This window comes from Elgaria multicarinata, chromosome 1 (assembly GCF_023053635.1).
Source record: "Elgaria multicarinata webbii isolate HBS135686 ecotype San Diego chromosome 1, rElgMul1.1.pri, whole genome shotgun sequence".
Lineage (NCBI taxonomy): Eukaryota > Metazoa > Chordata > Lepidosauria > Squamata > Anguidae > Elgaria > Elgaria multicarinata.
In genome coordinates, this window is record NC_086171.1 from 5,590,896 (window position 1) to 5,616,337 (window position 25,442).

Below are 25,442 nucleotides of genomic sequence, written 5' to 3' on the forward strand. Positions count from 1 at the left end.
CAGCTTTCGTGCCAAGATATGGTTTGCCTTTGGGGACCTCCTTGTCTCATCTACTCGGCTGTGCACCCTGAGTGGAGATGACGTTGGTCGGACTCACCAAACACGCAAGTGTGGTTGAAAAGGGGGCCGGGTCACCCGACCCCTGTTTTCAGCTGAGTGGCTCGCCCTGTGGGGCAGGCTAGTTGCCTGAAGAAATAAGATTGATTCCCACACGTTCATGCACAGATCCATGGAGGGGAAAATCTCCATTAGTAAATAAAGAGGCCCTATTTAATCCCAAGTTCTAGTGTCTGTATGTTTATTTCTGGGACTTCCTTCTCCATTTGCAATGTATGTTCTGAAGGAAGTGGAACACAGGGCAAAGCTTTCCCAGAATTACTAAAGTGGTGACCAAATGCGTGTGTGTGTGTGTGTGTGTTATGTGAAGACCTTTTTATTCTCCCAACATTTTAACAACCTATAAATACATTTTAACACGGTGTTTTAAATTTGTAATTTTGCACTGTTATTATTATTATTATTATTATTATTATTATTATTATTATTTATTTATATAGCACCATCAATGTACATGGTGCTGTACAGAGTAAAACAGTAAATAGCAAGACCCTGCCGCATAGGCTTACAATCTAATAAAATCATAGTAAAACAATAAGGAGGGGAAGAGAATGCAAACAGGTACAGGGTAGGGTAAGCAGGCACTGGGTAGGGAAAAACTAACAGTAGAAAGTAACAGTAGAAGTCTGCACAACATCAAGTTTTAAAAGCTTTAGGAAAAAGAAAAGTTTTTAGTTGTGCTTTAAAAGCTGTGGTTGAACTTGTAGTTCTCAAATGTTCTGGAAGAGCGTTCCAGGCGTAAGGGGCAGCAGACGAAAATGGACGAAGCCGAGCAAGGGAAGTAGAGGCCCTTGGGCAGGCGAGAAACATGGCATCAGAGGAGCGAAGAGCACGAGCGGGGCAATAGTGTGAGATGAGAGAGGAGAGATAGGAAGGAGCTAGACCGTGAAAAGCTTTGAAGGTTAACAGGAGAAGTTTATATTGGATTCTGAAGTGAATTGGAAGCCAATGAAGAGATTTCAGAAGCGGAGTAACATGGTCGGAGCGGCGAGCCAAGAAGATGATCTTTGCGGCAGAGTGGTGAACAGAAACCAACGGACTGATGTGAGAAGAAGGAAGGCCAGAGAGAAGAAGGTTGCAGTAGTCCTTCTGCTGCTGCTGTTTTTATCTGGTTGAGCTTTTATATTGTATTTTATAGTATGGTTTTATACTGTTGTTTTATACTTTGAATGGTTTTAATTTTTGTGAACCGCCCAGAGAGCTCCGGCTATTGGGGGGGGGGGGTATAGAAATGTAATAAATAAATAAATAAATAAATAAATAAATAAAGATTAAAACAGGAAAAGGGTCTTTCAAAACCATTTCAGTCTGGTTTCAGGCCAGGGCATGGCACTGAAACACCCTTGGTTGCTGTGACCAAGGACCTACTCTGGGTGAAAGACAGGGGGAGTGCGACCCTGTTGACTTTCCTAGATCTCTCAGCAGCTTTTGATACCATTGATCATGGTATCTTACGATGCGAGATGGGAGTAGCAGGCACAGTGTTACAGTGGTTCTGCTCCTATTTATTTATTTTATTTATTACATTTCTATACCGCCCAATAGCCGGAGCTCTCTGGGAGGTTCACAAAAATTAAAAACATTCAAAGTATAAAACAACAGTATAAAACCATATTATAAAATGCAGTATAAAAGCTCAACCAGATAAAAACAGCAGCAATGCAAAATTACCAATTTAAAACACCAAGTTAAAATTTATTTATAGACTGTTAAAATGCTGGGAGAATAAAACGGTCTTCACCTGGCATCTAAAGGCATATAATGTAGGTGCCAAGCGAACCTCCTTAGGGAGCTCATTCCACAGCCGGGGTGCCACAGCAGAGAAGGCCCTCCTTCTGGTAGCAACCTGCCTCACTTCCTTTGGCAGGGGCTCGCGGAGAAGGACCCCTGAGGATGACCTTAGGGTCCGTGCAGGTACATACGGGAGGAGGCGTTCCTTCAGATCGCCTGGCCCCAAGCTGTTTAGGGCTTTAAGTGTTAATACCAGCACTTTGAAACGGGCCTGGACCTGGACTGGCAGCCAATGATACTAGCAGGATCGATTCCAGAGAGTGGTATTGGGGGTGCCACAGGGTTCTATTCTATCCCCATGCTGTTCAATATCTATATAAAGCTGCTGGGAGAGGTCATTAGGGGTTTGGGGGTCGGGTGCCATCAGTATGCTGATGATACTCAGCTCTGCTTCTCCTTGTCGTCGGAATCAGCTGGGGCGGTGAAGGTGCTGGACCAGTGCCTGAAGGCTGTAATGGGCTGGATGAGGGCCAATAAACTGAAGCTGAATCCTGATCAGATGGAAGCTCTGTGGGTTGGTGGTTCCCGAGTCCGGGAATCGAGTAAGCGGCCTGTTCTGGAGGAGGTGGCGCTCCCTCTGAAGGAGCAGGTGCATAGCTTGGTGGTACTCCTAGATCTATCCTTGTCACTGGAGGCCCAGGTGGACTCCGTGGCATGAAGTACTTGGGGTCAGCTTTGGCTGATCCGCCAGCTACAGCCTTTCCTGGACAGGGACAACCTAGCCACAGTAGTGCCTGCACTGGTAACTTCCTGATTAGACTACTGCAATGCACTCTACATGGGGCTGCCCTTGAAGACGATGCAGACGTTGCAGCTAGTGCAAAATGCAGCAGCTAGATTGCTGGTGGGTACATCTTACAGAGACCACATAACACCAGTCTTAAAGAAGTTGCACTGCCTGCCTGTATGCTTGCAGTTGGAATTCAAGGAGTTAAAGCCTAACGGCTTGGGACCTTGATACTTGAGGGAGCGCCCCTCCCTATATCTGCCTTCCCAAGACTTGAGATCTGTTGGGAGCCCTCCTCTGTGTCCCACCAATGCGAGACATCCATTATGGTGGGATGTGGGACAGGGCTTTCTCTGTTTTGGCACCCCAGCTGCGCAATGCCCCCCCTTTGGAGGCCCGACTGGCGCCAGCAATGTTTTCATTTTGGCACTAAGTTAAGACATGACTTTTTAACAGAGCCTTTGATGGCTAAATTCACCAAGCTTGCACATTGTTTTAAGTATTTTAATTGGTTTTTACAGCTTTTAAATTCTATGCTAATTTTAGCTTGATTAATGGTTTAATTTCTTTATAGCTATGTATATTTATTGTTCTGTATAGTTTGTATAATTTTTATCTCTACGCCATCCTGAGATCCTAGTGATATAGGGCAGGATACAAATGTTTTAATAAATAAATAAATAAACTGGGGGGATGTTCCCTGCCTGATTGCTAAGATCATCTTCAGAGACTCTTCTCTACATGGCACTGCCCACAATAGTGTGACAGGTGGCTACCAGGGAAAGGACCTTCACTGTAGCCCCCCGCCACCTCCATCTGTGGACCACCTTTCCCAGTGAAGATCCATCTGACATCTTCACTGTATACGTGAAGATATAGTGAAGATGCCAGCAGGCATTTCTTCTTCTTCTTCTTCTTCTTCTTCTTCTTCTTCTTCTTCTTCTTCTTCTTCTTCTTCTTCCTCCTCCTCCTCCTCCTCCTCCTCCTCCTCCTCCTCCTCCTCCTCCTCCTCCTCCAGGCATTTCATTACTAATCTGATGCTTTGATAATTAACTTTACTGCTGTCTCTTTCATATTTTAAATATTTAAATATTTTGATATTTTCATTGTTATATTTACCGTACAGTTCATTCTATGAATAAATAATGATTTTTTAAAAAGCCCTTTAAGACTTCAAAACTCAAGATCGGCATCATGAGCTGAGCCTGGAAACAAACTGGGACCCAGTGAAGATCTTTCAGTACAAGGCACACCCCAACGACTAGACCCTGACTCTGGGGACAGCCTCTATTGAAGTGTGAGTTGACATTGCAAGTTCTCCCTCTGCCAATTAACCGGGAGTAGCTCATTCCCACAAAGACAATACCCAATGCTACGCTCGGTGAACATGCATGTGTGAACCAGCCTCATGACCCCATCACCGCAGGTCTCAGCTTGTTTCTTCAGACACGTGGGGACACTGGGGTGGGGCTCAGCTTGGAGTCTTCTGCAGCGACCAAAGGAATGACATTTGCTTGCAACGTTTCATGACATCCCATGGACAGAACCATCCCTTTTCTCACTTACACGGGGTCTCGTGCTCTGTGGCTTTTCTTTTGTCTTCTTATGATGTAAGAAGACATAAGAAAGAATAACGTGCAGAGTAAAAGCGGCAACTTTGTGGGTGGAGCGGGACGAGGAAGACGAAATTCAAAGTTATTTTGGAATAGGGTTTCTGGCTTTGGATTTTCTGAAATACCTCCCAGCTCCCTGCTCTGCTGCCCCAATGAGGGACTGGAAAGTGGTTGAAGGGCAGAACTTGGCAAATCTGAAATGAAGTTATGGTGGAATCTAGTGGATTGGGGTGGAACTTAAAATAGAAAATAAAAAGGCAGGCAAGAGGCCATCTGGGAGTCCATTGGATTCCCCCCGCCTCCAGCTGCTGACCACTGCTCTCTTCATGCCACTTCCCCTGCTCACCTGCCCGCCAACCCATGACTTATGTAAGGACTCCACGTATACCAGTGAGCTGCCCGGCCTCCTCTCTGGGCTCCCCCTGCCACTTCCCCTGCTCACTCCCAGCCGCTGCCTCCCCACTCACTTGCCTGCTGGCCCACAGGTCTTACCTGAGGCCTCTGTATAAACTGCTTAGGCAGTTATGCTTCAATGCCACCACTCCCCCTGCTCCCTCCCAGCTGCTCCCTCCCAGTCACCCCCCCCACTAACGGCTGTGTTTATATATCCTGTTGCTTAGCAACACAAAGTTCTTCTCATAGCTTGGAACCTCCAGTGTAAAAAGTTCTTCTCATAGCTTGAAACCTCCAGCGTGCCATCCATTGCTGCATGCCATGCGTTGCCTTAGCAATAGATAGATAGATCTGGCAGGTCAGCAGTTGAACGAAGATATAACCTGGTGGGTTAGAGTGGAGTGAAGGAACAGGATGTAGATTGGGCTAAGATATAACCTGGTGAGTTAGGGCAGAGACAGGGGACAGGTTGTGGATGGAGATTTGCAGAATTTGAAGTTCTGAGCTTTGTAGACCCCAATACTAGTTTCATGACAGAATTCTCCCCCACCCCAGTTGGCAGCCTTAACTTAAACAAGGGGAAAGGTGCCCTTTCACTATTTGGCTTTGCCAGAATGTGTTGAAAGAATTAACTTCCAGGCCTCATTGTCTACACTACCTCCCAGACTAGGATGACCCTATGAAAAGGAGGACAGGGCTCCTGTGTCTTTAACAGTTTTATTGAAAAGGGAATTTCAGCAGGTGTCATTTGTATATATGGAGAACCTGGTGAAATTTCCTCTTCATCACAGCAGTTAAAGCTGCAGGTGCCCTGCCCTCTCTTAAATCTGGTCACTCCAGTATAGCTCCTGCAGTTTTAACTGTTGTGATGAAGAGGGAATTTCACCAGATTCCCCATATATACATATGACACCTGCTGAAATTCCCTTTTCTATGTAACTGTTAAAGATACAGGAGCCAGCTGGACAACCATCTGTCAGGGATGCTTTAGGGTGGATTCCTGCATTGAGCAGGGGGTTGGACTCGATGGCCTTGTAGGCCCCTTACAACTCTGCTATTCTATGATTCTATGATTCTATGACCATCCCATGAACTGCCTTTTCATTATCAACAGTGGTGCTGACAGTTCACACAGGATTGCTTTCTGCTGCCACGTTGGGATGTAGCACCCATCCTTCTTCCCTTCAAAAACACATACCACCCCTCCTTTGTATTTTACCTTCTCAGCCTTTTCCCAGGAACATCCTTTCCGTTCACAGAAAAAGGTCCAGACAGACGTATACTGAACCCAGCTTTGCAAATACTCTACATGAAACATTGAATCTGTCTTTCTGACTATAGATAGGAGTGAATTGAAATCCCCCACCCCGCCAATACACATGTTAGATCAATGTTCTTTTCACCCAAGGACGAGATCCAAACAGCCCTTAAGCACGACTCCACCATTCCAGCGACAGAGGGTTCAAAAGCGCTTTATTGATTAGTAATCAAGGCCTGGTCTCTTCAAAGGGAGCAATCAGACAAAAGACATAGGGAATATGGTACAGTATTAAAGCTTTCAAGGGGCAGGGCCCAGTAGCAGCATTAACCAATCAGAACATAACACTGAGGCATAGCTAATTATGCTAAACAGTCCTGTAAACAATACCTTTGGCCTGACAGTAAGTTACAGAGAGTTAACTTCAACACAGACAGCTGGAGCCAGGACTCCAGTTTTGCCAACCGTTTTGCCAATATGAGAGAAAGAAAAAGTATGTTGTTAAAAGTGGATGAGAGAAATGTCTGAAAAAAGAGAGAGAGAGAGGGCTGTGCAGAAGAGATAGTTTGAAAAAAGGTTGTTTTGGTTGTTTTGCAAAGATGTTGATTTGAAGTGAAGTTGATTTGAAGAAGAGTAAAGTATGTGAATAGCAGAGGTGAAGAAGATGAGAAGTTGAAACGTAGTGAAAAAGGAAAGTGTTTGAAGGTTAGTGTACGTGGCATGGTTTTTGACCAGAAGGAAAAGGGGGGTGAAGAAGCCCTGCCTTGAAAAAGTTAGTGAATGGACAATCTTGCATCCTCTGCTGATGAAGATTGGAAATACTGAATTGCTATATTTTTGTGTGTGTTTTGAACGTTGTGTTCTGAAAATTGCCCAGTGGTTCTTTTTTGGGGGCAGAGATATATTCTAACTTTGGCCTAATAGAACTTTTGAAATGCTTTGAGCCCTGAGCCTGAGCCCAAAATGCAACTACAATTGAAGCCTAAAAGCACCCCTGTGTTCTTGCATCAGTATCCTTTGAAATTAGAAGCCAGAAGAAAAATACAACTATTGCTTTTTAAAAATGGACTTGTGAAATGATTAAAGCAATTAAAAACTCCAGCTTGCATCACTGTGTTTGCCCTACCAGCCTCAAGTGTGCTGTGCCAAAAACGTGGCACAGACCAGTGGAGTACAGTGGCAGAAGCTAACACCTGAACCCTGCCTGCCAGTCCAGATATGAGATCAACCTCCTCGTGGACCCAAGGCTTGCCTCATTGAATCCTGCCACGTTGATACCTGAACTACAAAGAAAAGAAGTTCCAGAGCATGAATGCCTTGAAGTCTTGCAACTTGGCACCAAACTTCGCCCAGACCTATATGATGACCTCGAGTTGTTTACTGATGGATCCAGCTACAATTGTACAACAAGCAGCTGAACTCGTAGTATGCACAGAAGCCCTGATGCTTGTTTCAGGCAAAGGACTATATTTACTGATTCAAAATATCACATGGACAGATTTGGAAAGAAAGAAGATTTGTGACTGCCCATGGAGCAGTGACCCATGGAGAATTAACAGTTGATCTGTTAAAAGCCCTGATGTTGCCAAAAGAATTGGCTAATTTGTCTACAAGCGAGCTGCCATAATTGGAGCTAGCCCATTTCTCAGTATTTGAATCCACCTTATGAAAAAGAAGACTTGGAATTAGCACAATAACTCTAAGTTTTCGAGAACCCAGAAAGATGGGATTTGTTACCCCTGATGTGCCAAGAATCATCATGACCTCCCTGTCATGACCTCCCTGAATCAGCCAAAGAATATAAATGCACAGTGAATTGTTTTTACTGGCTTCATTTGTAAATGCATCAAAAGAGAGGCCTCTGCAGACATGGACTTGTTATCTTTTTTTAAGAATCCAATTGACTTTGTTGAAATGTAAAAGTTTTTTGAACACCTACTGTTTTGTTCAGGCCTGAAACCATAGAATCAGATCTAGAAAGCTATTTTACTTCTTAGGTAGTGTAGAACATGGCACTTTTGTCCTAAAAATAGGCTGGCATCTCATGAAGATTCCAGTCTGGTAGGCAGATAGAGTTAATAGGACCCTGAAAAGAGACCCTAGCAAAAATTAAATTAGAAATTTCCTTGAAATGGGTGGATGTATTTCCAATTGCATTGTTAAAGTCAGAAAAAGTCTTAAATTGTTTCATTTTGAGCTAATGTTTGGCTTTTCCTCTCAGTTTTTAGTGGGGGAACAAGAAAGAATTAAATAGGAATTGGGAAATGTTTTATTCCAAGAATATGTAATTGCCCTGCAGTTTTCTCTTTTCCAGCTCCATCGTTACCTGCACCTTTCCAGAGATTGTCGTTAGAAGAACCCTGCCTATTCCAGCCTACCTGCTTAAAGTAGGACCCCAGGATTGAGAAAGCCCTTGCTGCTTTGTACTTGTAAGTTGTAAGTGAAATTATTATAGACAGATAAATGGACACATTGTTCTAAAATAAAGCCTCCCCTGTGCCAGAAGGACACAGGCAAAGCAAAGTTCATCTGCCTTCTGGTGCACCGGAAGCCACCAGCAACATAGGCGAAAAAACCAGCACGGAGCAACCTAGGTACTCAACCCAACATTTAAAAGACACTAAAGTTATCTTACATGTGTGTGAAGATTGTGTAGTTGTAATTTTGATAATTCTTACTTTAGTAGGTTCCAAGTGTTTCTTTAATTGTCATAGCAAATGTTTTTAAGAAAGGATTTGTGCCTTTTACCACTCATAAGTAACTTGGCTTCGTTCCACAACTGCCAAATGTTCTTTGCAAAAGCTTATCTTCCTGCGCTGCAAAAGCTTGTGATCACCACACAAGCCAAAATATCAGAATTGTGTACACATATTATGATTCTACCCAAGGACTTTTAGAGCCCTACGGTAGTTGTAAATGAAAGTTAACAAAGAATAGCAGAGTTGGAAGGGGCCTACAAGACCATCAAGTCCAACCCCCTGCTCAGTGCAGGAATCCACCCTAAAGCATCCCTGACAGTTAGTTGTCCAGCTGCCTCTTGAATGCCTCTAGTGTAGGAGAGCCCACAACCTCCCTAGGTAACTGATTCCACTGTCGCACTGCTCTAACAGTTAGGAAGTTTTTCCTGATGTCCAGCCGGAATCTGGCTTCTTTTAATTTGAGCCTGTTATTCCGTGTCTTGCATTCTGAGAAGAAATCCTGGCCCTCCTCTGTGTGACAACCTTTTAAGTATTTGAAGAGTGCTATCATGTCTCCCCTCAATCTTCTCTTCTCCAGGCTAAACATGCCCAGTTCTTTCAGTCTCTCTTTATAAGGCTTTGTTTCTAGACCTCTGATCATCCTGGTTGCCCTTTTCTGAACACGCTCCAGCTTGTTTGTGTCCTTCTTGAATTGTGGAGCCCAGAACTGGACGCAGTACTCTAGGTGAGGCCTAACCAGGACTGAATAGAGAAGAACCAGTACCTCACGTGATTTGGAAGCTATACTTCTCTTAATGCAGCCCAAAATAGCATTTGCCTTTCTTGCAGCCATATTGTGCTATTGGCTCATATTCAGCTTGTGATCTACAACAATTCTCGTTTGTAGTATTGCTGAGCCAAGTGTCCCCCATCTTGTAACTGTGCATTTAGTTTCTATTCCCTAAATGTAGAACTTGGCATTTATTCCTATTAAGTTTCATTCTGTTGTTTTCAGCCCAGCACTCCAGTCTATCAAGATCACTTTGAAGTTTGTTTCTGTCTTCCAGAGTATTAGCTATCCTACCCAATTTTGTGTCATCTGCAAATTTGATCAGCGTTCCCTACACCTCCTGACAAATCCATTTCGGCTTCTAGTAATCACTGCATTGATTTCAAGGTGTTTACAGATTGACTTCTTTATAATCTGCTCCAGAATTTTCCCAGACTGACTGGTCTGTAGTTCCCATGTTCCCAGGTTCCTTTTTGTTTTTTTGAAGATAAGGACAACGTTAGCCCTCCTCCAGTCGTCCGGCACCTCACCCATCTTCCATGATTTTACAAAGATAATAGACAAGAGTTCTGAGAGTTCTTCTGCTAGCTCCTTCATTACTCTTAGATACAGTTCATCGGGCCCTGGAGATTTAAACTCATTCAGGGAAATTAGGTGTTCTTTGACCATTTCTTTATCAATCTCAAACTGCAATCCTGCCTTCTCAACTTCTGCTTCACTTTTTCCAGGAAGGAGTCATAGACCCGCTTTTAGGAGAAGACCGAGGCAAAATAGGAATTAAGCACTTCAGCCTTTTCTTTGTTGTCTGTTATCAATTTGCCTTCCTCATTAAGCAGTTGAACCACCCACTGATGATCTATTTAGATGGCTCACTAGTTATCCAATATGGAGTAGTTAAAAGAGGGATTTCTTGCATTGTATTTTGTTCCATTGTAATGATTTTTGTTTATCCTTGCTTTTTGCCTTCCCTGTATTTTGTCTTTTGTGAAAAGTCTTGCAAAGTCTGTAATCCACCAGCAAATGTATTTGTATTGTGAAGCCTTAGCCACAGATGATCTAAAAGAAGCTAGCAAGCTTAAGTTTTGAATTGCTTTAAAAGGGGGGAAATTGTTAGCAGAACCACCTCCATTTTTAACAGGAAACTGTAAAATCTCCATTGCACTCCAAGCAAAATGTCAAAATGCCCTGTATGAGAATGTCTCCTTGTGTGCGTCCTTGCATCCTTGATTACTAATATAAACAAGAGTCCTGGCTCCAGCTGTCTGTGTTGAAGTTAACTCTCTGTAACTTACTGTCAGGCCAAAGGTATTGTTTACAGGACTGTTTAGCATAATTAGCTATGCCTCAGTGTTATGTTCTGATTGGTTAATGCTGCTACTGGGCCCTGCCCCTTGAAAGCTTTAATACTGTACCATATTCCCTATGTCTTTTGTCTGATTGCTCCCTTTGAAGAGACCAGGCCTTGATTACTAATCAATAAAGCGCTTTTGAACCCTCTGTCGCTGGAATGGTGGAGTCGTGCTTAAGGGCTGTTTGGATCTCGTCCTTGGGTGAAAAGAACATTGATCTAACACACAGACTAACTGCTCCATTCACAATCAAAAAATTGGGGACGCTAGTCACTAATTTTGGCTACTATCCTAAATACAGTTACCTGGGAGTAGATATAGCAAAAACAGAGAGCCACCATGATCTCTACTTTAAATCATGGCTCAGCTCTCACGGAGGAGGATGCAATTTACAGGTAAGTCCCTGCAGCAGCAGTTTGGATTGAGGGGAGGGGGAAGGTTGTGAGGAGTGTGTGCAGGGGGTGGGAGGGGGCTGCGAGTGGGGAATGGGGAGTCAGGGGTCCCATGGAGTCATAGAATTCTAGAATAGCAGAGTTGGAAGGGGCCTACAAGGCCATCAAGTCCAACCCCCTGCTCAATGCAGTTATCCACCCTAAAGCATCCCTGACAGATGGTTGTCCAGCTGCCTCTTGAAGGCCTCTAGTGTGGGAGAGACCACCACCTCCCTGGGTCATGGGTTCCATTGTCATACTGCTCTAACAGTCAGGAAGCTTTTCCTGATGTCCAGCTGGAATTTGGCTTCCTGTCACTTGAGCCCATTATTCCGTGTCCTGCACTCTGGGAGGATCAAGATCCTGGCCCTCCTCTGTGTGACAACCTTTGAAGTCTTTGAAGAGTGCTATCATGTCTCCCCTCAATCTTCTCTTCTCCAGGCTAAACCTGCCCAGTTCTTTCAGTCTCTCTTCATAGGGCTTTGTTTCCAGACCCCTGATCATCCTGGTTGCCCTCCTCTGAACACGCTCCAGCTTGTCTGAATTGTGGAGCCGAGAGCTGGATGCAATACTCTAGATGAGGCCTAACCAGGGCTGAATAGAGAGGAACCAGGACCTCACGTGATTTGGAAGCTATACTTCTATTAATGCAGCCCAAAATAGCATTTGCCTTTCTTGCAGCCATATTGCACTATTGGCTCATATTGCACCTGGCTTTCCTGGGTGCCGGCTGCATTGCTAGCACCCAGGAACCTGCAAGACGGAGTCAATTTGGGGCAGGGGGGAATCTTGCTTCAGTGCCAAGATGAGGCAAGCACTTCCAGAAGCGCCCCAAGTTGAATCTGTGGCTGTTTCGGAGGCTCTGAAACAGCCTCCGAGGCAAGTTGGAAGGCTGTGCACAGCCCTACACACAGATACACTTTAATCCGTGGGAGAAGAATGCATACATTTCCAAGAAATTATGCATGGCATAGAGAATGTGGAGAGGGAGACATTTTTCTCCCTCTCTCAAAATACTAGAACCAAAAGGGGTCCTCCCATGAAGGTGATTGCTGGGAGTTTCACGACAAAATAAAATGAAGGACTTCTTCACACAGCACATAGTTAAGCTATGGAATTCACTACCACAAGATGTAGTGATGGCCATCAATTTGGATTGCAATTTGGAAGGCCACCAATTTGGATTGATCCATGATAGTTGTGTACTATCTCTAGGAACATAGGCAGTACACCTATGCACACCAGTTGCTGGGGAACATGGGTGGGAGGGTGCTGTTGCACCACATCCTGCTTGTTCATCCTTGGTTGACAGCTGGTTGGCCACTGTGTGAACAGAGTGCTGGACTAGATGGACCCTTGGTCTGATCCAGCATCAGGGCTCTTCTTAGGTTCTTACATTCTTAAGGAGTGCAAACTGATGCGTACATTTGGGAAAATACACGTTTTTTTCATGTAAAACCAAAGAAAAAGCTCACAATCTGATATGGACTTGATGGTAAGCATGTACTTAGCTGGAGGGAATGCTGTTTTTGCTTATTCTTCTCCATGTATTCCTTCAATGTGTGGAACAAAGGGGGGATTCCAGGCCAGCCAGGTTCCTCATATCATCACCTCTCGGTGGAATGCATGCAGCTGAAGTCTTAATGGGACATTCACACAATCAGGATGCCTGCATGTTCTCCATCCCACGGGAGCCCCTACATACACACAGCTTATACATGTGTATGTGTGTGTGTGTGTGTGTGTGTGTGTGTGTTTTGGGGGGTCGCTTTTCTCACATTGACCTGAATGTGTGGATGTAGGAGACATGGTTAGAGGCCATGTCAGGGCCACAGCAGTCTCACGTCCCCTTCCACACATTCAGGGCAATGCTTGCAGTGGTGCAGATAGGGCCAGGCACTGGGGCCAAACTCCAGGGCTCCACATCTAAGGTGGCAGCAGGAGCATAGAACATTGGGGCAGCAGGAGCATAGAAAGCCCAGAGCAAACGTTGTCCTAAGAGCACAAGACTTTGAGAAATGCACCCCTTGTCCTCCATAAACTACTTGCAACACCGAACACCCGCCCCTTCCACCTCGGAGGGAATAGTGCTGTTAATTAGTGGGAGCCTTGAAGGGTAATTCCACATCGTTAAGTGGACTGACACAAATGGAGGGTTCAGCGACAGATCAAAGATCCCATAAAACCCCTGGAAAGAACGCATCGCATAAATCTTCAGAAGTGCCAATGCTACAATGCAAAGAATGGAAACCAGAAAGGCCCTCTCCTGACTCCGGGAGTGTAAGCCACCGGAGCAAGTCTCTGAAGTGGTTTGCAGGCTTTCAGGCTTTGATTAGAACATCGTTTGGCTTCTGTTTTCAATAAACAAGCCGCTCGAGGCTGCGGGTTTTGCTGCTGCTTTCTCAGGCCCGACAAAGGAACGAACCAACATGTTCGGAGCAGGGCCTGCACGCAGCGGTAGAGCACATGTTTTGCATGAAGGTCTCAAGGTTCACTCCTGGCTTCTAACTGCTCTAACTTCCTGACTGTTAGTGCAGTACGACAATGGACCTAGGGAGGTGGTGGGCTCTCCCACACTAGAGGCCTTCAAGAGGCAGCTGGACAACCATCTGTCAGGGATGCTTTAAGGTGGATACCTGCATTGAGCAGGGGGTTGGACTCGATGGCCTTATAGGCCCCTTCCAACTCTGCTATTCTATGATTTTAAGCCAGATTCCAGCTGAACATCAGGAAAAACTTCCTGACTGTTAGAGCAGTACGACAATGGAACCAGTGACCTAGGGAGGTTGTGGGCTCTCCCACACTAGAGGCCTTCAAGAAGCAGCTGGACAACCCTCTGTCAGGGATGCTTTAGGGTGGATTCCTGCATTAAGCAGGGGGTTGGACTCGATGGCCTTGTAGGCCCCTTCCAACTCTGCTATTCTATGATTCTATGATTCTCCAGTTAAAAGGCTCTTGCAGATTAGGGCCAATAGGGGTCTTTCACTGACCTTTGGGACAGAGGTTTCCAAACCAGAGATGTCACTGAAGCGCACAATTCCAGGCTGAGACACATCCATCTCGATATTAACAATGATCACCACAAATATGAGATGAGATTTGCAAGCGGATGGGATTGGAGATAGTGGTAACTTGATCTTGGGGCTGTGGTGGGCAGCTCTGTGAAAATGGCAACCCAATGTGTGGTTGCTGAGAGACTCGCCTGGCACCAACGCTGCTATCCTTCCGGCGCCAGGTTAAGACTTTCCTCTTTGCCCAGGCATATGGCGGCACATCTTAATCACCCACATGTTTAGTTTTTTAACGGTTTTTAATGCTTTATGTGTGCATGTTCTGTGTTTTAGAATTTTAAATTTTGTATACTTGTTTTTATCTCAATTTTAGAATTTCTGTAAACCGCCCAGAGAGCCCTGGCTATGGGGGCGGTATATAAGTGTAATAAATAAATAAATAAATAAATAGGAAAGGAATTGGGAATACCATGCCAATATCGCATTGCCCATATATAAATCTATGGTGCGACCACCCTTAGAATACTGTGTACCGTTCTGGTCGCTGCACCTAAATTTCATAGAGTTGGGAAAAGGGCAGCAAAGGGCAATGAAAGGATCAGGGGGTAGATCCCCTCCCCTATGAGGGAAGGTTACATCTGGAGAGTAAGGGGAGATGTGATAGAGGTATATGCTACGTGTCAATGGGCCCCAACAATTTTCAGTGCTCTTCAATTTTGCTATAAAGCAGCTGTGTGGCTCCTGCCTTTTATATACCGCTTTCATACAGCTTCCATAGTGCAATATCCTGCTTGGTGTAGATGAGGACCTGGTCTTAGCTCTGCAGGGCTTTATGTGCCAACAGCAAGGCCTTGCATGTCTTTCAGTAGCTATTAGGTAGCCAGTGCCGTACTGGTGTTAGTAATAGGTGTGAAGCCAAGTGCCATGCTCCACATCCAGGCTGCTGCATTCTGCACCAGCTGCAGCTTCTGGGCCAAAATCCCACATGAAGTGCATTACAATAATTTAAACATGGGGTTACCAATACACGGCCTTAGCTAGACCTACCTGTAGTGCGCCATGGAGGGGTGAAGATCTCACGATGGTTTTAACCATAAGGACTCAAAGAGTACTTATCAATGGAACCTTCTCAAACTGGGGAGAGGCAACGAGTGGGGTACCGCAGGGCCCAGCGCACTGAAAATTGCTCTTCAACATTTTTATTAATGATTGGGATGAAGAGGTGCAGGGAACACTTATTAAATTTGCAGATGACACAAAATTGGGTGGGATAGCTAATGCCCTGGGAGACAGAAACAAACTTCAAAGTGATCTGGATAGGCTGGAGTGCTGGGCTGAAAACAACGGAATGAAATTTAATAGGGATAAATGCCAAGTTCTACATTTAGGGAATAGAAACCAAATGCACAGTTACAAGATGGGGGATACTTAGCTCAGCAATACTGCAAACGAGAAGGATCTTGGAATTGTTGTTGATTGCAAGCTGAATATAAGCCAACAGTGCGATACGGCTGCAAGAAAGGCAAATGATATTTTGGACTGCATTAATAGAAGTATAGCTTCCAAATCACGTGAGGTCCTGGTTCCTCTCAATTTGGCCCTGGTTAGGCCTCATCTACAGTATTGCATCCAGTTCTGGGCTCCACAATTCAAGAAGGATGCAGACAAGCTGGAGTGTGTTCAGAGGAGGGCAACCAGGATGATCAGGGGTCTGGAAACAAAGCCCTAAAAGGAGAGACTGAAAGAACTAGGCAAGTTTAGCCTGGAGAAGAGAAGATGGAGGGGAGACATGATAGCACTCTTCAAATACTTAAAAGGTTGTCACACAGAGGAGGGCCAGGATCTCTTCTCGATCCTCCCAGAGTGCAGGACACGAAATAACGGGCTCAAGTTAAAGGAAGCCAGATTCCAGCTGGACATCAGGAAAAACTTCCTGACTGTTAGAGCAGTATGACAATGGAATCAGTTACCCAAGGAGGTTGTGGGCTCTCCCACACTAGAGGCCTGGACGACCATCTGTCAGGGATGCTTTAGGGTGGATTCCTGCATTGAGCAGGAAATTGGACTCGATGGCCTTATAGGCCCCTTCTAACTCTACTAGTCTATGATTCTATGATTCTATGACATGTGACCCAACCAGCTATGGTTTGCAGCACACAGTACAATGTGTGGTTTTATTGCTGGTTAATTTGCATTGTTCTTATAGCTATATTTATTGTTGCTTTTATGCCATTGAGTTTTATGTTCACCACGTTGACACCTTTGTGGGAAATCGTATAGACCTTTGAATAATAACTAAAATAATAATAAACAACAAAATTGTGATGGAACCGTCAGGCTTGACTCAGCGTTTTCCCGACCGGGGAAGGGGGCGGGGTCTGACTCGGCCAGCCCAGACACACGCCCCTTCACGGCTGCTTTTAACCCTTTAGGAGTCTAGGTTCTCAAGGAATGAAACCACAGCAGAGATAGGGACCAAACACTTTTATTCTTCACACAAACACACTTCCTTAACGGTCCACATATTAAGGTAAATGCCAACGTAAGAGGATTGGGGGGAAAACACAGACAAAGGAATGACACACTTTAGACAGCAGGGACTAATACCTCACCCTCACCCTTTACACACTCAGACCAATTGGATTCGCACTCACTCCCCACTAACCACCCACCAGCCGTAACTCCGGCAAGGTCCCTTGCCCACTTGTACCCGAACCTATTCTAAAACAAAACAAACAATTAACACTGCGACTCAACCTCTGTTGCTCGCTTCCACTTGGCTCCACGCTGCTTGAACTAGACTCCTTCCCTCAGCAGCCACGTGGGGCTTCTGCCATCCAGCCGGCCCGGCCTGGATGCTCTTGCTCACCACGTACACACCGGATTCCCAACACCCACAGGAAAGAGACCAGACCCTTGGGTGCCCAAGCTTTTATCTCTTTCTGGGACCCCCTTGTCACCAGACCCACCCTGACCAATAGAAACCCCCTAGAACCCACATCTCACCCAAAGGGTGGGGGAATGCTCCCAGATATTGCACAGCTGCAACTTGAGGGGAGACATGATAGCACTCTTGAAATACTTAAAAGGTTGTCACAGAAAGGAGGGCCAGGATCTCTTCTCGATCCTCCCAGAGTGCAGGACACGGAATAATGGGCTCAAGTTACAGGAAGCCAGATTCCAGCTGGACATCAGGAAAAACTTCCTGACTGTTAGAGCAGTACGACAATGGAACCAGTGACCTAGGGAGGTTGTGGGCTCTCCCACAGTGGAGGCCTTCAAGAGGCAGCTGGACAGCCATCTGTCAGGGATGCTTTAGGGTGGATTCCTGCATTGAGCAGGGGGTTGGACTCGATGGCCTTGTAGGCCCATTCCAACTCTGCTATTCTATGATTCTATGAACTTGCTACTTCTCTCCCGGTACCAGCCTGGGGAGGCGCTATCAGATGCCAGGCACTTCTCGCATAGCGTGGCCTTGGCATTTAGCTTACTACTCCCTTCTGGACACAGAGAAACCCATCTCCTTCTATCCAGGATAATGCAAAGATGTTTTCTTAAAGGGACCATGGGCCCAGCCCATGACAAAAATAAGTTAAGGGAGCAGTTTTCAAGCTTGCTGACTTCATTTGCTTGGCTGCTACTGCCCATGCTCCAGCAGTGGCAAGTGGGAGAGAGGAAAGAAGGGGAGACAGCTTAAAGCTGATGAAAATTGGGAAGCTTGCCTGGTCCCTTAGAAAGAACAGGTGTGTAGTTTGAGGGTGCTCCTGGATACATCATTGTCATTAGAGGCCCAAGTGGCTTCTGTGGCAAGGAGTGTGTATTAACAACTCTGGTTGGTAGGTCATCCTCACCTTTTCCTGGACAAAGATAGCCTGGTCACTGTAAAATGGAGAGGAAGAGGATGTATGAATGAGCTGGAACAGCCCTGTGTACATGAGATGATAGAATCATAGAATAGTAGAGTTGGAAGGGGTCTATAAGGCCATCGAGTCCAACCCCCTGCTCAATGCAGGAATCCACCCTAAAGCATCCCTGACAGATGGTTGTCCAGCTGCCTCTTGAAGGCCTCTAGCGTGGAAGAGCCCACCACCTCCCTAGGTAACTGGTTCCATTGTCGTACTGCTCTAACAGTCAGGAAGTTTTTCCTGATGTCCACTTCAGGAAACATCTGGGTAAAATGAGGAGACATCTTCTTAAAACTCAACATCAGAACTGTGGAGGCCTGACTGATGTGAATTGGGGGAGTGTTCCAGAGGGTGAGTGCTGCAACACTAAAAACTCCACTGCAAGTGCTCCTGAGGACAACCTTCTGTATGTCCCCCTCAGAAGTGGTTTCTCTGATGATCACAGAGATTGAGTAAGGAGTGAGACGGTCCCTAAGGTAACCTGGTCTCAAGCTGTTAAGGGCCTTATATGTTAACACCACCTTGAACCTTGCCCAGTAGTTTATTGGTAGCCAGTGCAGGACTATTTATTTATTTATTTATTTATTTATTTATTTATTTATTTATTTATTTAAGCATTGGTGTAGCTTTCTGTCAGAAGGAGGCCCCATTTACACCTGTAATTTTGCATAAATGGACCTCTTTATGGCCACCATTCCATGCAAAATGGCAGCTTGGCAGAACGGCGAGACCCCACCTCACACCACTCTTCAGGTGCCCATGGACCGCCCAGTGGCTTGCAAAACCGTGTCCAGCTACCACTGGTGGTCTGGCAAGCAGTGAGCGGCATGGGCATGGATGAGTTCACCCATTCCTATGTGGCAGTAGTGTCTGGCATTGCACATCTTACATTGAACAGAATATTGGTCTAGGTGACCTCCACAAAATCGTACATGCTATGATGATGTGGTTACCAGGTGGTCTTCCATCCACACCTTGGCTAGACCTATACTTTGTAAACTTGCTCCATGCTTGAGACCATGAGTGGCAGCTTTTGCTTCTCATCTTACATTTCAGAAATAAAAAACCCTGCTATCTTCATTCATGGCACTTGGAACCAGTGACTCACATGTGCATGTACAACATTTGGTTTCTCTACACTCTGTTGCTGAACACTTCATTTCTGGCAGCTGAGTGTGTCAGCTGCCCTCCTTAGAAAAGCCTCATAGCTGTTCTATCTATGCAGTTATGTCTGGCCATTTCTACACCAGCCCAAAAATCCAGGCTGGTCACAGCCGAGTCCCTGTGCATCCAGGGTCTCCCGGGAGGCAGGAGGGACGAGAACAGGTTTTCCCAGGGATAAGTACTCCCTGGGGAAACCGATGCTTCCCGCAGTCTCAGGATCATCCTGAGACCACGGGAGGTGTGGCCGCCCATTCCAGCCTCTTCCCTCCTCCCTGTGAGTAGTGGGGATCACTTAGGGGAAGGAACCGGGCCGGGAGGGATCAGGTGTGGGGTGGGGAGCAGGGGTGGGTGTTTTATTTTTTTAAAAAAACCACAACCTTATGTTTCGTTGGAGCACATGTGCGCTCATCTCCTTTAAAAAATAAAAATGGTGGGCACAACACCCTCCTTCCTCCTGGGATGTTACACCCGCATGTGGACTAAGGAGAGGATATTGCGAGATCCTCCCCTCATCCCTCTGGTGTAGAAATGTCCTCTGTGGTGGGCTGTGGAAGTCCTCTTCTGGAGTGCATCGAGACTGACTGTTTTTTTGGAATAGACAGTTCTGGGCAAGGTGGACCAGGGCCCCAAGAGGCAGCATCAAACCGAACACATCAACTAGTGCTTCTTATTCAGAGCCTTCTGCATGGAACTGTTTCAAAGAGGAACATGCCCAGTCCAGATGTAAGGGAGCCAGCTCAGCAATCGTCAGCTGCTCCACTGTAAAATCCTGCTAGGGAGCAAGCCGCCCAACGGTTGCCGCCAAGGAATGCTCTACGAGGGCCATGCTTTGCCTCATCTCTGGGCGCTGGGATTCCCTATCTGCCCATGCCCTTGATGTGATGACGCCTCCTTCTGGGTTATCGGCAGGTCGTGGGAACCACAACACAGATTTCACACCCACTGGGCCTGTCGAAAGGCACAGCACGGAGAACGAGCCAAGGGGAAATCATCACGGCGCCTCCATCTCAAGTTACAAAGTTGATGTTATCCACTCTTTCCACTGCTCCTCAAGAGCAACTGTTAGTAGGGTATTTATATCCCATGCATCCACACTGAGTGTTAAGGAAACAGCCACCTCCCTATATGCCAGCAGGAGACATGTGTCTCTTCTCTTCGCTTCGCTTCTCTTCGCTTCTCTTCACTTCTCTTCGCTTCTCTCTCCCTTTTTCCTAGGTTATAAATGAATCTGATTAAAAGCTGCAGTGTGTGCAAACTTCCATCGATGAATGTGGATGGGGAGGCATTTTTCTCCCTCTCTCATAATACTAGAACCCAGAAGGGTCGTCCCATGAAGCTGATCAGTGGGAGATTCAGGACAGATAAAAGGAAGGACTTCTTCACAACTCACATATTTAAACTATGGAATTCACTACCACAAGATGTCGTGGTGGCCACCACTGAGGATGGCCATTCTCCAACACACACACACCTTAAAGCAGAGGCAGTGACTTTCCCCAACATGGACCAGAACATTGGAGCTGACCCTCATAAAGAGGAAGGCTACAGAGGATGGAGCTGAGGCCGTGACTCAAGGAAGGCTTTGGCCTACTAACCTCTGGAGAGATACTGTTTCCTGGTCACCAGTCAGGGCTGTTGTGCCATAGAGTTCAGGCCCTGCTCAGGCTATGGCTCAATGGCCTTAGGAATCTGGGTTCAGCAAGGCTTGCTGTGAGAGCTTTGCCTGAGAGGATGCAGGTAAGCGAGTGCCGTCTTGAAGTAACCAGATGTCTCCGGCGCACGAAGGTGAGAAGTGTCCACAGTGTTTCTCAGGGGGTGAGAAGTGACTCACTCCTTCCCCGGGCATTGACAGAAAGCACGTCACGGACACCAAAAGCCACTTCTAAATAAATGCTCCTCCACCCCGCAAGGATCATTTCGTGAGGACGGTATAAAATACTAAGTGCCATCGACGTGCCTGCTGGTAGAAACGAGCAGAGTGGCACATTCCAAGACAGTGAATCGACCGTCAACCGGGATGGCTGTTTTCTTTCTGCTGAAAGGGAGGGGGTTCTCTCTTTCTCTCTCTCCCTCAAACTACCGTGGTTAAGAGGGAGGGGAACCCTCTAAACATTTGGCTTGGCTCGATACAATAACCAGAGACGTTTTCCGTGGGCAACTGGAAAAGCCCAAAAGGAAATTGCCTGCAAGTTCGGCAGACAGAACGAGAGGCCTCACGGATAGGCGCCCCAGCCGCTGAGGCCAAAACCATCTAGCCCATCACCAGATACGTAGAAGGAGAAAACAGGAAACGCCGTGGATAAACTGTCATTTGCTCTCCGTCTGGGGTTTTGCGGCTAGGCAGAGTTTTATAGTAAAGTTGGTCAGGCAAAATCGGAAAAAATCCCTGCTAATAGCCATGGTTTAAGTTTTCAAGCATTGACACCAGAGGCCTCTGAAGGAGGCCTGTTCTAGAAACGACAGAGCTCAAAAGGCGCTCCATAACATCTATACTCAAACTCACTCTGAACTCTGATTACATGTCAATAAATCAGTAGCTGGTCCTTTATTTTGCCTGTGGTATTTATTGAATTTTTTTTTTTTTGTCCTTACGCTCTGCCCACAAATGCTCCCAGAGCAGTTTGTGTATGATCAGTTGTCCCTGCCTGCAGCCTTACAAACTAAAAATGCATGAAGCAAAAGGGGGGGAAGGATGGGAAGGAAGATGAAAGCAAGCAAGTGGTCTTTCAGCAGGGTGGGTACAATGATCCAGGTTCTCCATTCATCTCCTTCTGCTCCAGGTTCCCCATTCATCTCCTTCTGCTCCAGGTTCCTCATTCATCTCCTTCTGCTCCAGGTTCCCCATTCATCTCCTTCTGCTCCAGGTTCCCCATTCATCTCCTTCTGCTCCAGGTTCTCCATTCATCTCCTTCTGCTCCAGGTTCTCCATTCATCTCCTTCTGCTCCAGGTTCTCCATTCATCTCCTTCTGCTCCAGGTTCTCCATTCATCTCCTTCTGCTCCAGGTTCCCCATTCATCTCCTTCTGCTCCAGGTTCCCCATTCATCTCCTTCTGCTCCAGGTTCCCCATTCATCTCCTTCTGCTCCAGGTTCCCCATTCATCTCCTCCAGGTTCTCCATTCATCTCCTTCTGCTCCACGTTCCCCATTCATCTCCTTCTGCTCCAGGTTCTCCATTCATCTCCTTCTGCTCCAGGTTCTCAATTCATCTCCTTCTGCTGCAGCCCACCTGGATGGCTGGTGGTGGTTAGGGGTCACTTTGATTTCTGCCATTCACTCGAGGCTTCTGGGATGCAAGGAGATGAACCCAGGAGGGGACATCTCAAACAAACCATCATGGTTCAAAATTGCATTTATTTATTTATAGGGCTAGCTGTCCTCACCGCTGCCCCTTACCCACACCACCACCCAATGCCTGGTGTTCTGTAGAATTTGAAATGTTTCTCATCCCACAAAGCTATGCTCATATTGATATGGATATGGAAAGACTTTGGTTAATTGTGAGCCCAAATACATACCAATTCGAACCCTGGCATGCTCACACAGTGTGATCATATGGAGTTCAGCAGGGACAGACTCTCTCCCTTCAATCTTCTCCATGAACCCAACTCTCTTAGCTTCTTAACCTTTTCTATCTGTTTTTCGCTGTTGCTGAAGTGGCAGAGACAACACTGACAATGGCAACAATGAACAGTGAGAAAGGGCTGCTATGGTAGCATTCCAAGCCCTGGGGGAGGGGAGAGAGGGAGACAGAGACCTCCCTCCCTGCCACCAAAACAGCCAGGTAAGTAAGTGGATGCTTAAGAAGGGGTGGAAGAGTTCCTTGCAGGCTCTGGCCACAATCTGATTACTTCACTGAGAATGCGGGTGCAATTTGTGAACACACCCAATTCAAATCTAAGGGCCTTGCTAGACCTACTGGATAATCCAGCCGGGAGTCGGGGTGACGGCGCACTACAGCTAGTGCGCGCTGGCGCTCTTTTCCACACTTCAACATGCGATGGGGCAAGGGAAAGCCCCGTTGCGTGCTCTGCATTTTCCCCCCTTAAAGGACCATGTGCGCACGAGCGCACCGCCCGAAAGATAAGTGCTTTTTTTAAAAAATAAAGGGTTCCCCACTCCCCCTGATTCCCCCCCATGATGTGTAATGCCCCTCCTGCCCACTCGCTCGCCCGTCCTTACCCCATCCACCATGGCTGTGCCCGTGCCCATTCTTCTTCCCCCGCCCCCGATCCCCGATCCCCGTGCCCATTCTTCTTCCCCCGCCCCCCATCCCCGATGCCTGTACCCATTCTTTTTTCCCCCTCTCTCCTGCCGGGTCGGTCTTTCCCCCGGCCCCCCACCTCCCCCCCCGTGATTCCCCCTCCCCCGGCCCGATGGGCACAGCACTCCTATGGAATGCTGTGCCCAGTCCGTGGCTTCTCCCAGCTACTCGTGAGTAAGCAAGCAGCATGGAAAAGCCACGGAAGTCACTGGAAGTCGCAGGCCGGGGCTGCGGAAAAGCCGGGCCATAAGCGATCTGCTTATCCTGGTTCAAGGGAGGTCTTAGCTTGGCCTGACTCCGGAATCCCCTGTGCGTCATCTGGATGCACAGGAGGGAGACCGGGCCTCACACCGCGCTAAGGCCTCGTCCAGCAACGGCCTAAGTTAAGCCATTCCAAGGTTTGGCAGCATTGCTAATTTTTAATACCCAATTTCCCTGCGTGTGCGTGCACGTTGCTTACCAAATCCATAAGACCATAAGAAGAGCCATGCTGGATCAGACCGACGGTCCATCTGCTCCGCCAGTTGGACTAATCCAGTTAAGGCTGCCATTGGGCTGAACTGTACATCACCAGCCATGCAAAATAACCTGCAAATAGTTCTGCAGCCACTTGTCTTGGGTTGAAAGTAAGGCAGGTCTCGAAAGTCTGGCGGTGGCCCAATTGGACCGCCTAACAAGGAAGGTCAAAATGGCCCTTGTAAGAGTTGGGTGGATCTGTATTTCCCAGGGCTGAGGCCTGTGGAAGAAGTGCCTGATGCCGTTCCACGACAATTTTTGTACCTGTATTCCTCTCTGTTTTATCCTCACACCAACCCTGCAAGGTAGGTTAGGCTGAGAGTCAGGCCTCAGCTAGACCTACTGGTCTAGTGTGACGGAGAGGTGAAGATCTCGTGATGTTTTCATCGCGAAATCTCCCCCTCTGTTTACACATGGCGTGCAATGACCTCAGAGGGAGAGGATGGCCGCCATTTTGTTTTTTGTTTTTAAAGAGGAAGGAGCGCACAAGTGCTCGTGCGCAAAAGGTAAGTGTGTGTTTTTTAAATTAAATTTTCCTGCTCCCCCACCCCACCCCCAATGGGTACAGAGCTCCTGAGGAGCTCCGCACACTATGCGCGTGACCCAGCTCCTCGCAAGTAACTGCAAGGAGCTGGGACAAACTGCGACGCCCGCCCACACATTCCGCAGTCTTAGGATCAGCCCGAGACGGTGGGAAAAGCAGGGCTAAAATGTAGGGCCATATACCGGTTCATGCCTCCCTGATCCCGGGATCCCCTGTGTGTCATGTGAATGCACAGGGACGATCCCAGGGATTGCCCTGGGATAAAGCCCCATCTAGCTATGGCCTCAGTGACTGGACTTCTTGGCCAAGTAGGGACCAGAACCTGGATCTCCTGGATCTCCTACACTCCGGCTTTCACCACACAGTTGATTTTTCTTCTTCCGCATTTGGCAATGGGACAGCATCCTCCATCACACCTGGAAGAAGGAGGCTAGGTTAGGAGTGTCAGGGTAAGCCACGTGGCCCACAGCTCTTTCCTCCAACTCTTTACTGATGCCTCCCAGGATCTGACACCTGAGATGCCTTCAAGGTGCCTCTTGAAGGCCTCTCCCACACTAGAGGCCTTCAAGAGGCAGCTGGACAACCATCTGTCAGGGATGCTTTAGGGTGGATTCCTGCATTGAGCAGGGGGTTGGACTCGATGGCATTGTAGGCCCCTTCCAACTCTGCTATTCTATGATTCTATGATTCTATGATTCTATGATTCTATGATTCTATGCCTACCTTCATTTGCTTTATGGTAGGTCTGGCCCTGCTACTGGACTAGCTTTGTTTCCAGCCAGCCAGACTCTTTCCACTGGGGAGTCAGCCGCAGTCTTGCAAGACAGTGGGTCCAATAGCCCAGAAGCTGCACTTTCGCCACCAACGCCACATTTTGCCTTTTTTTTTTCTAC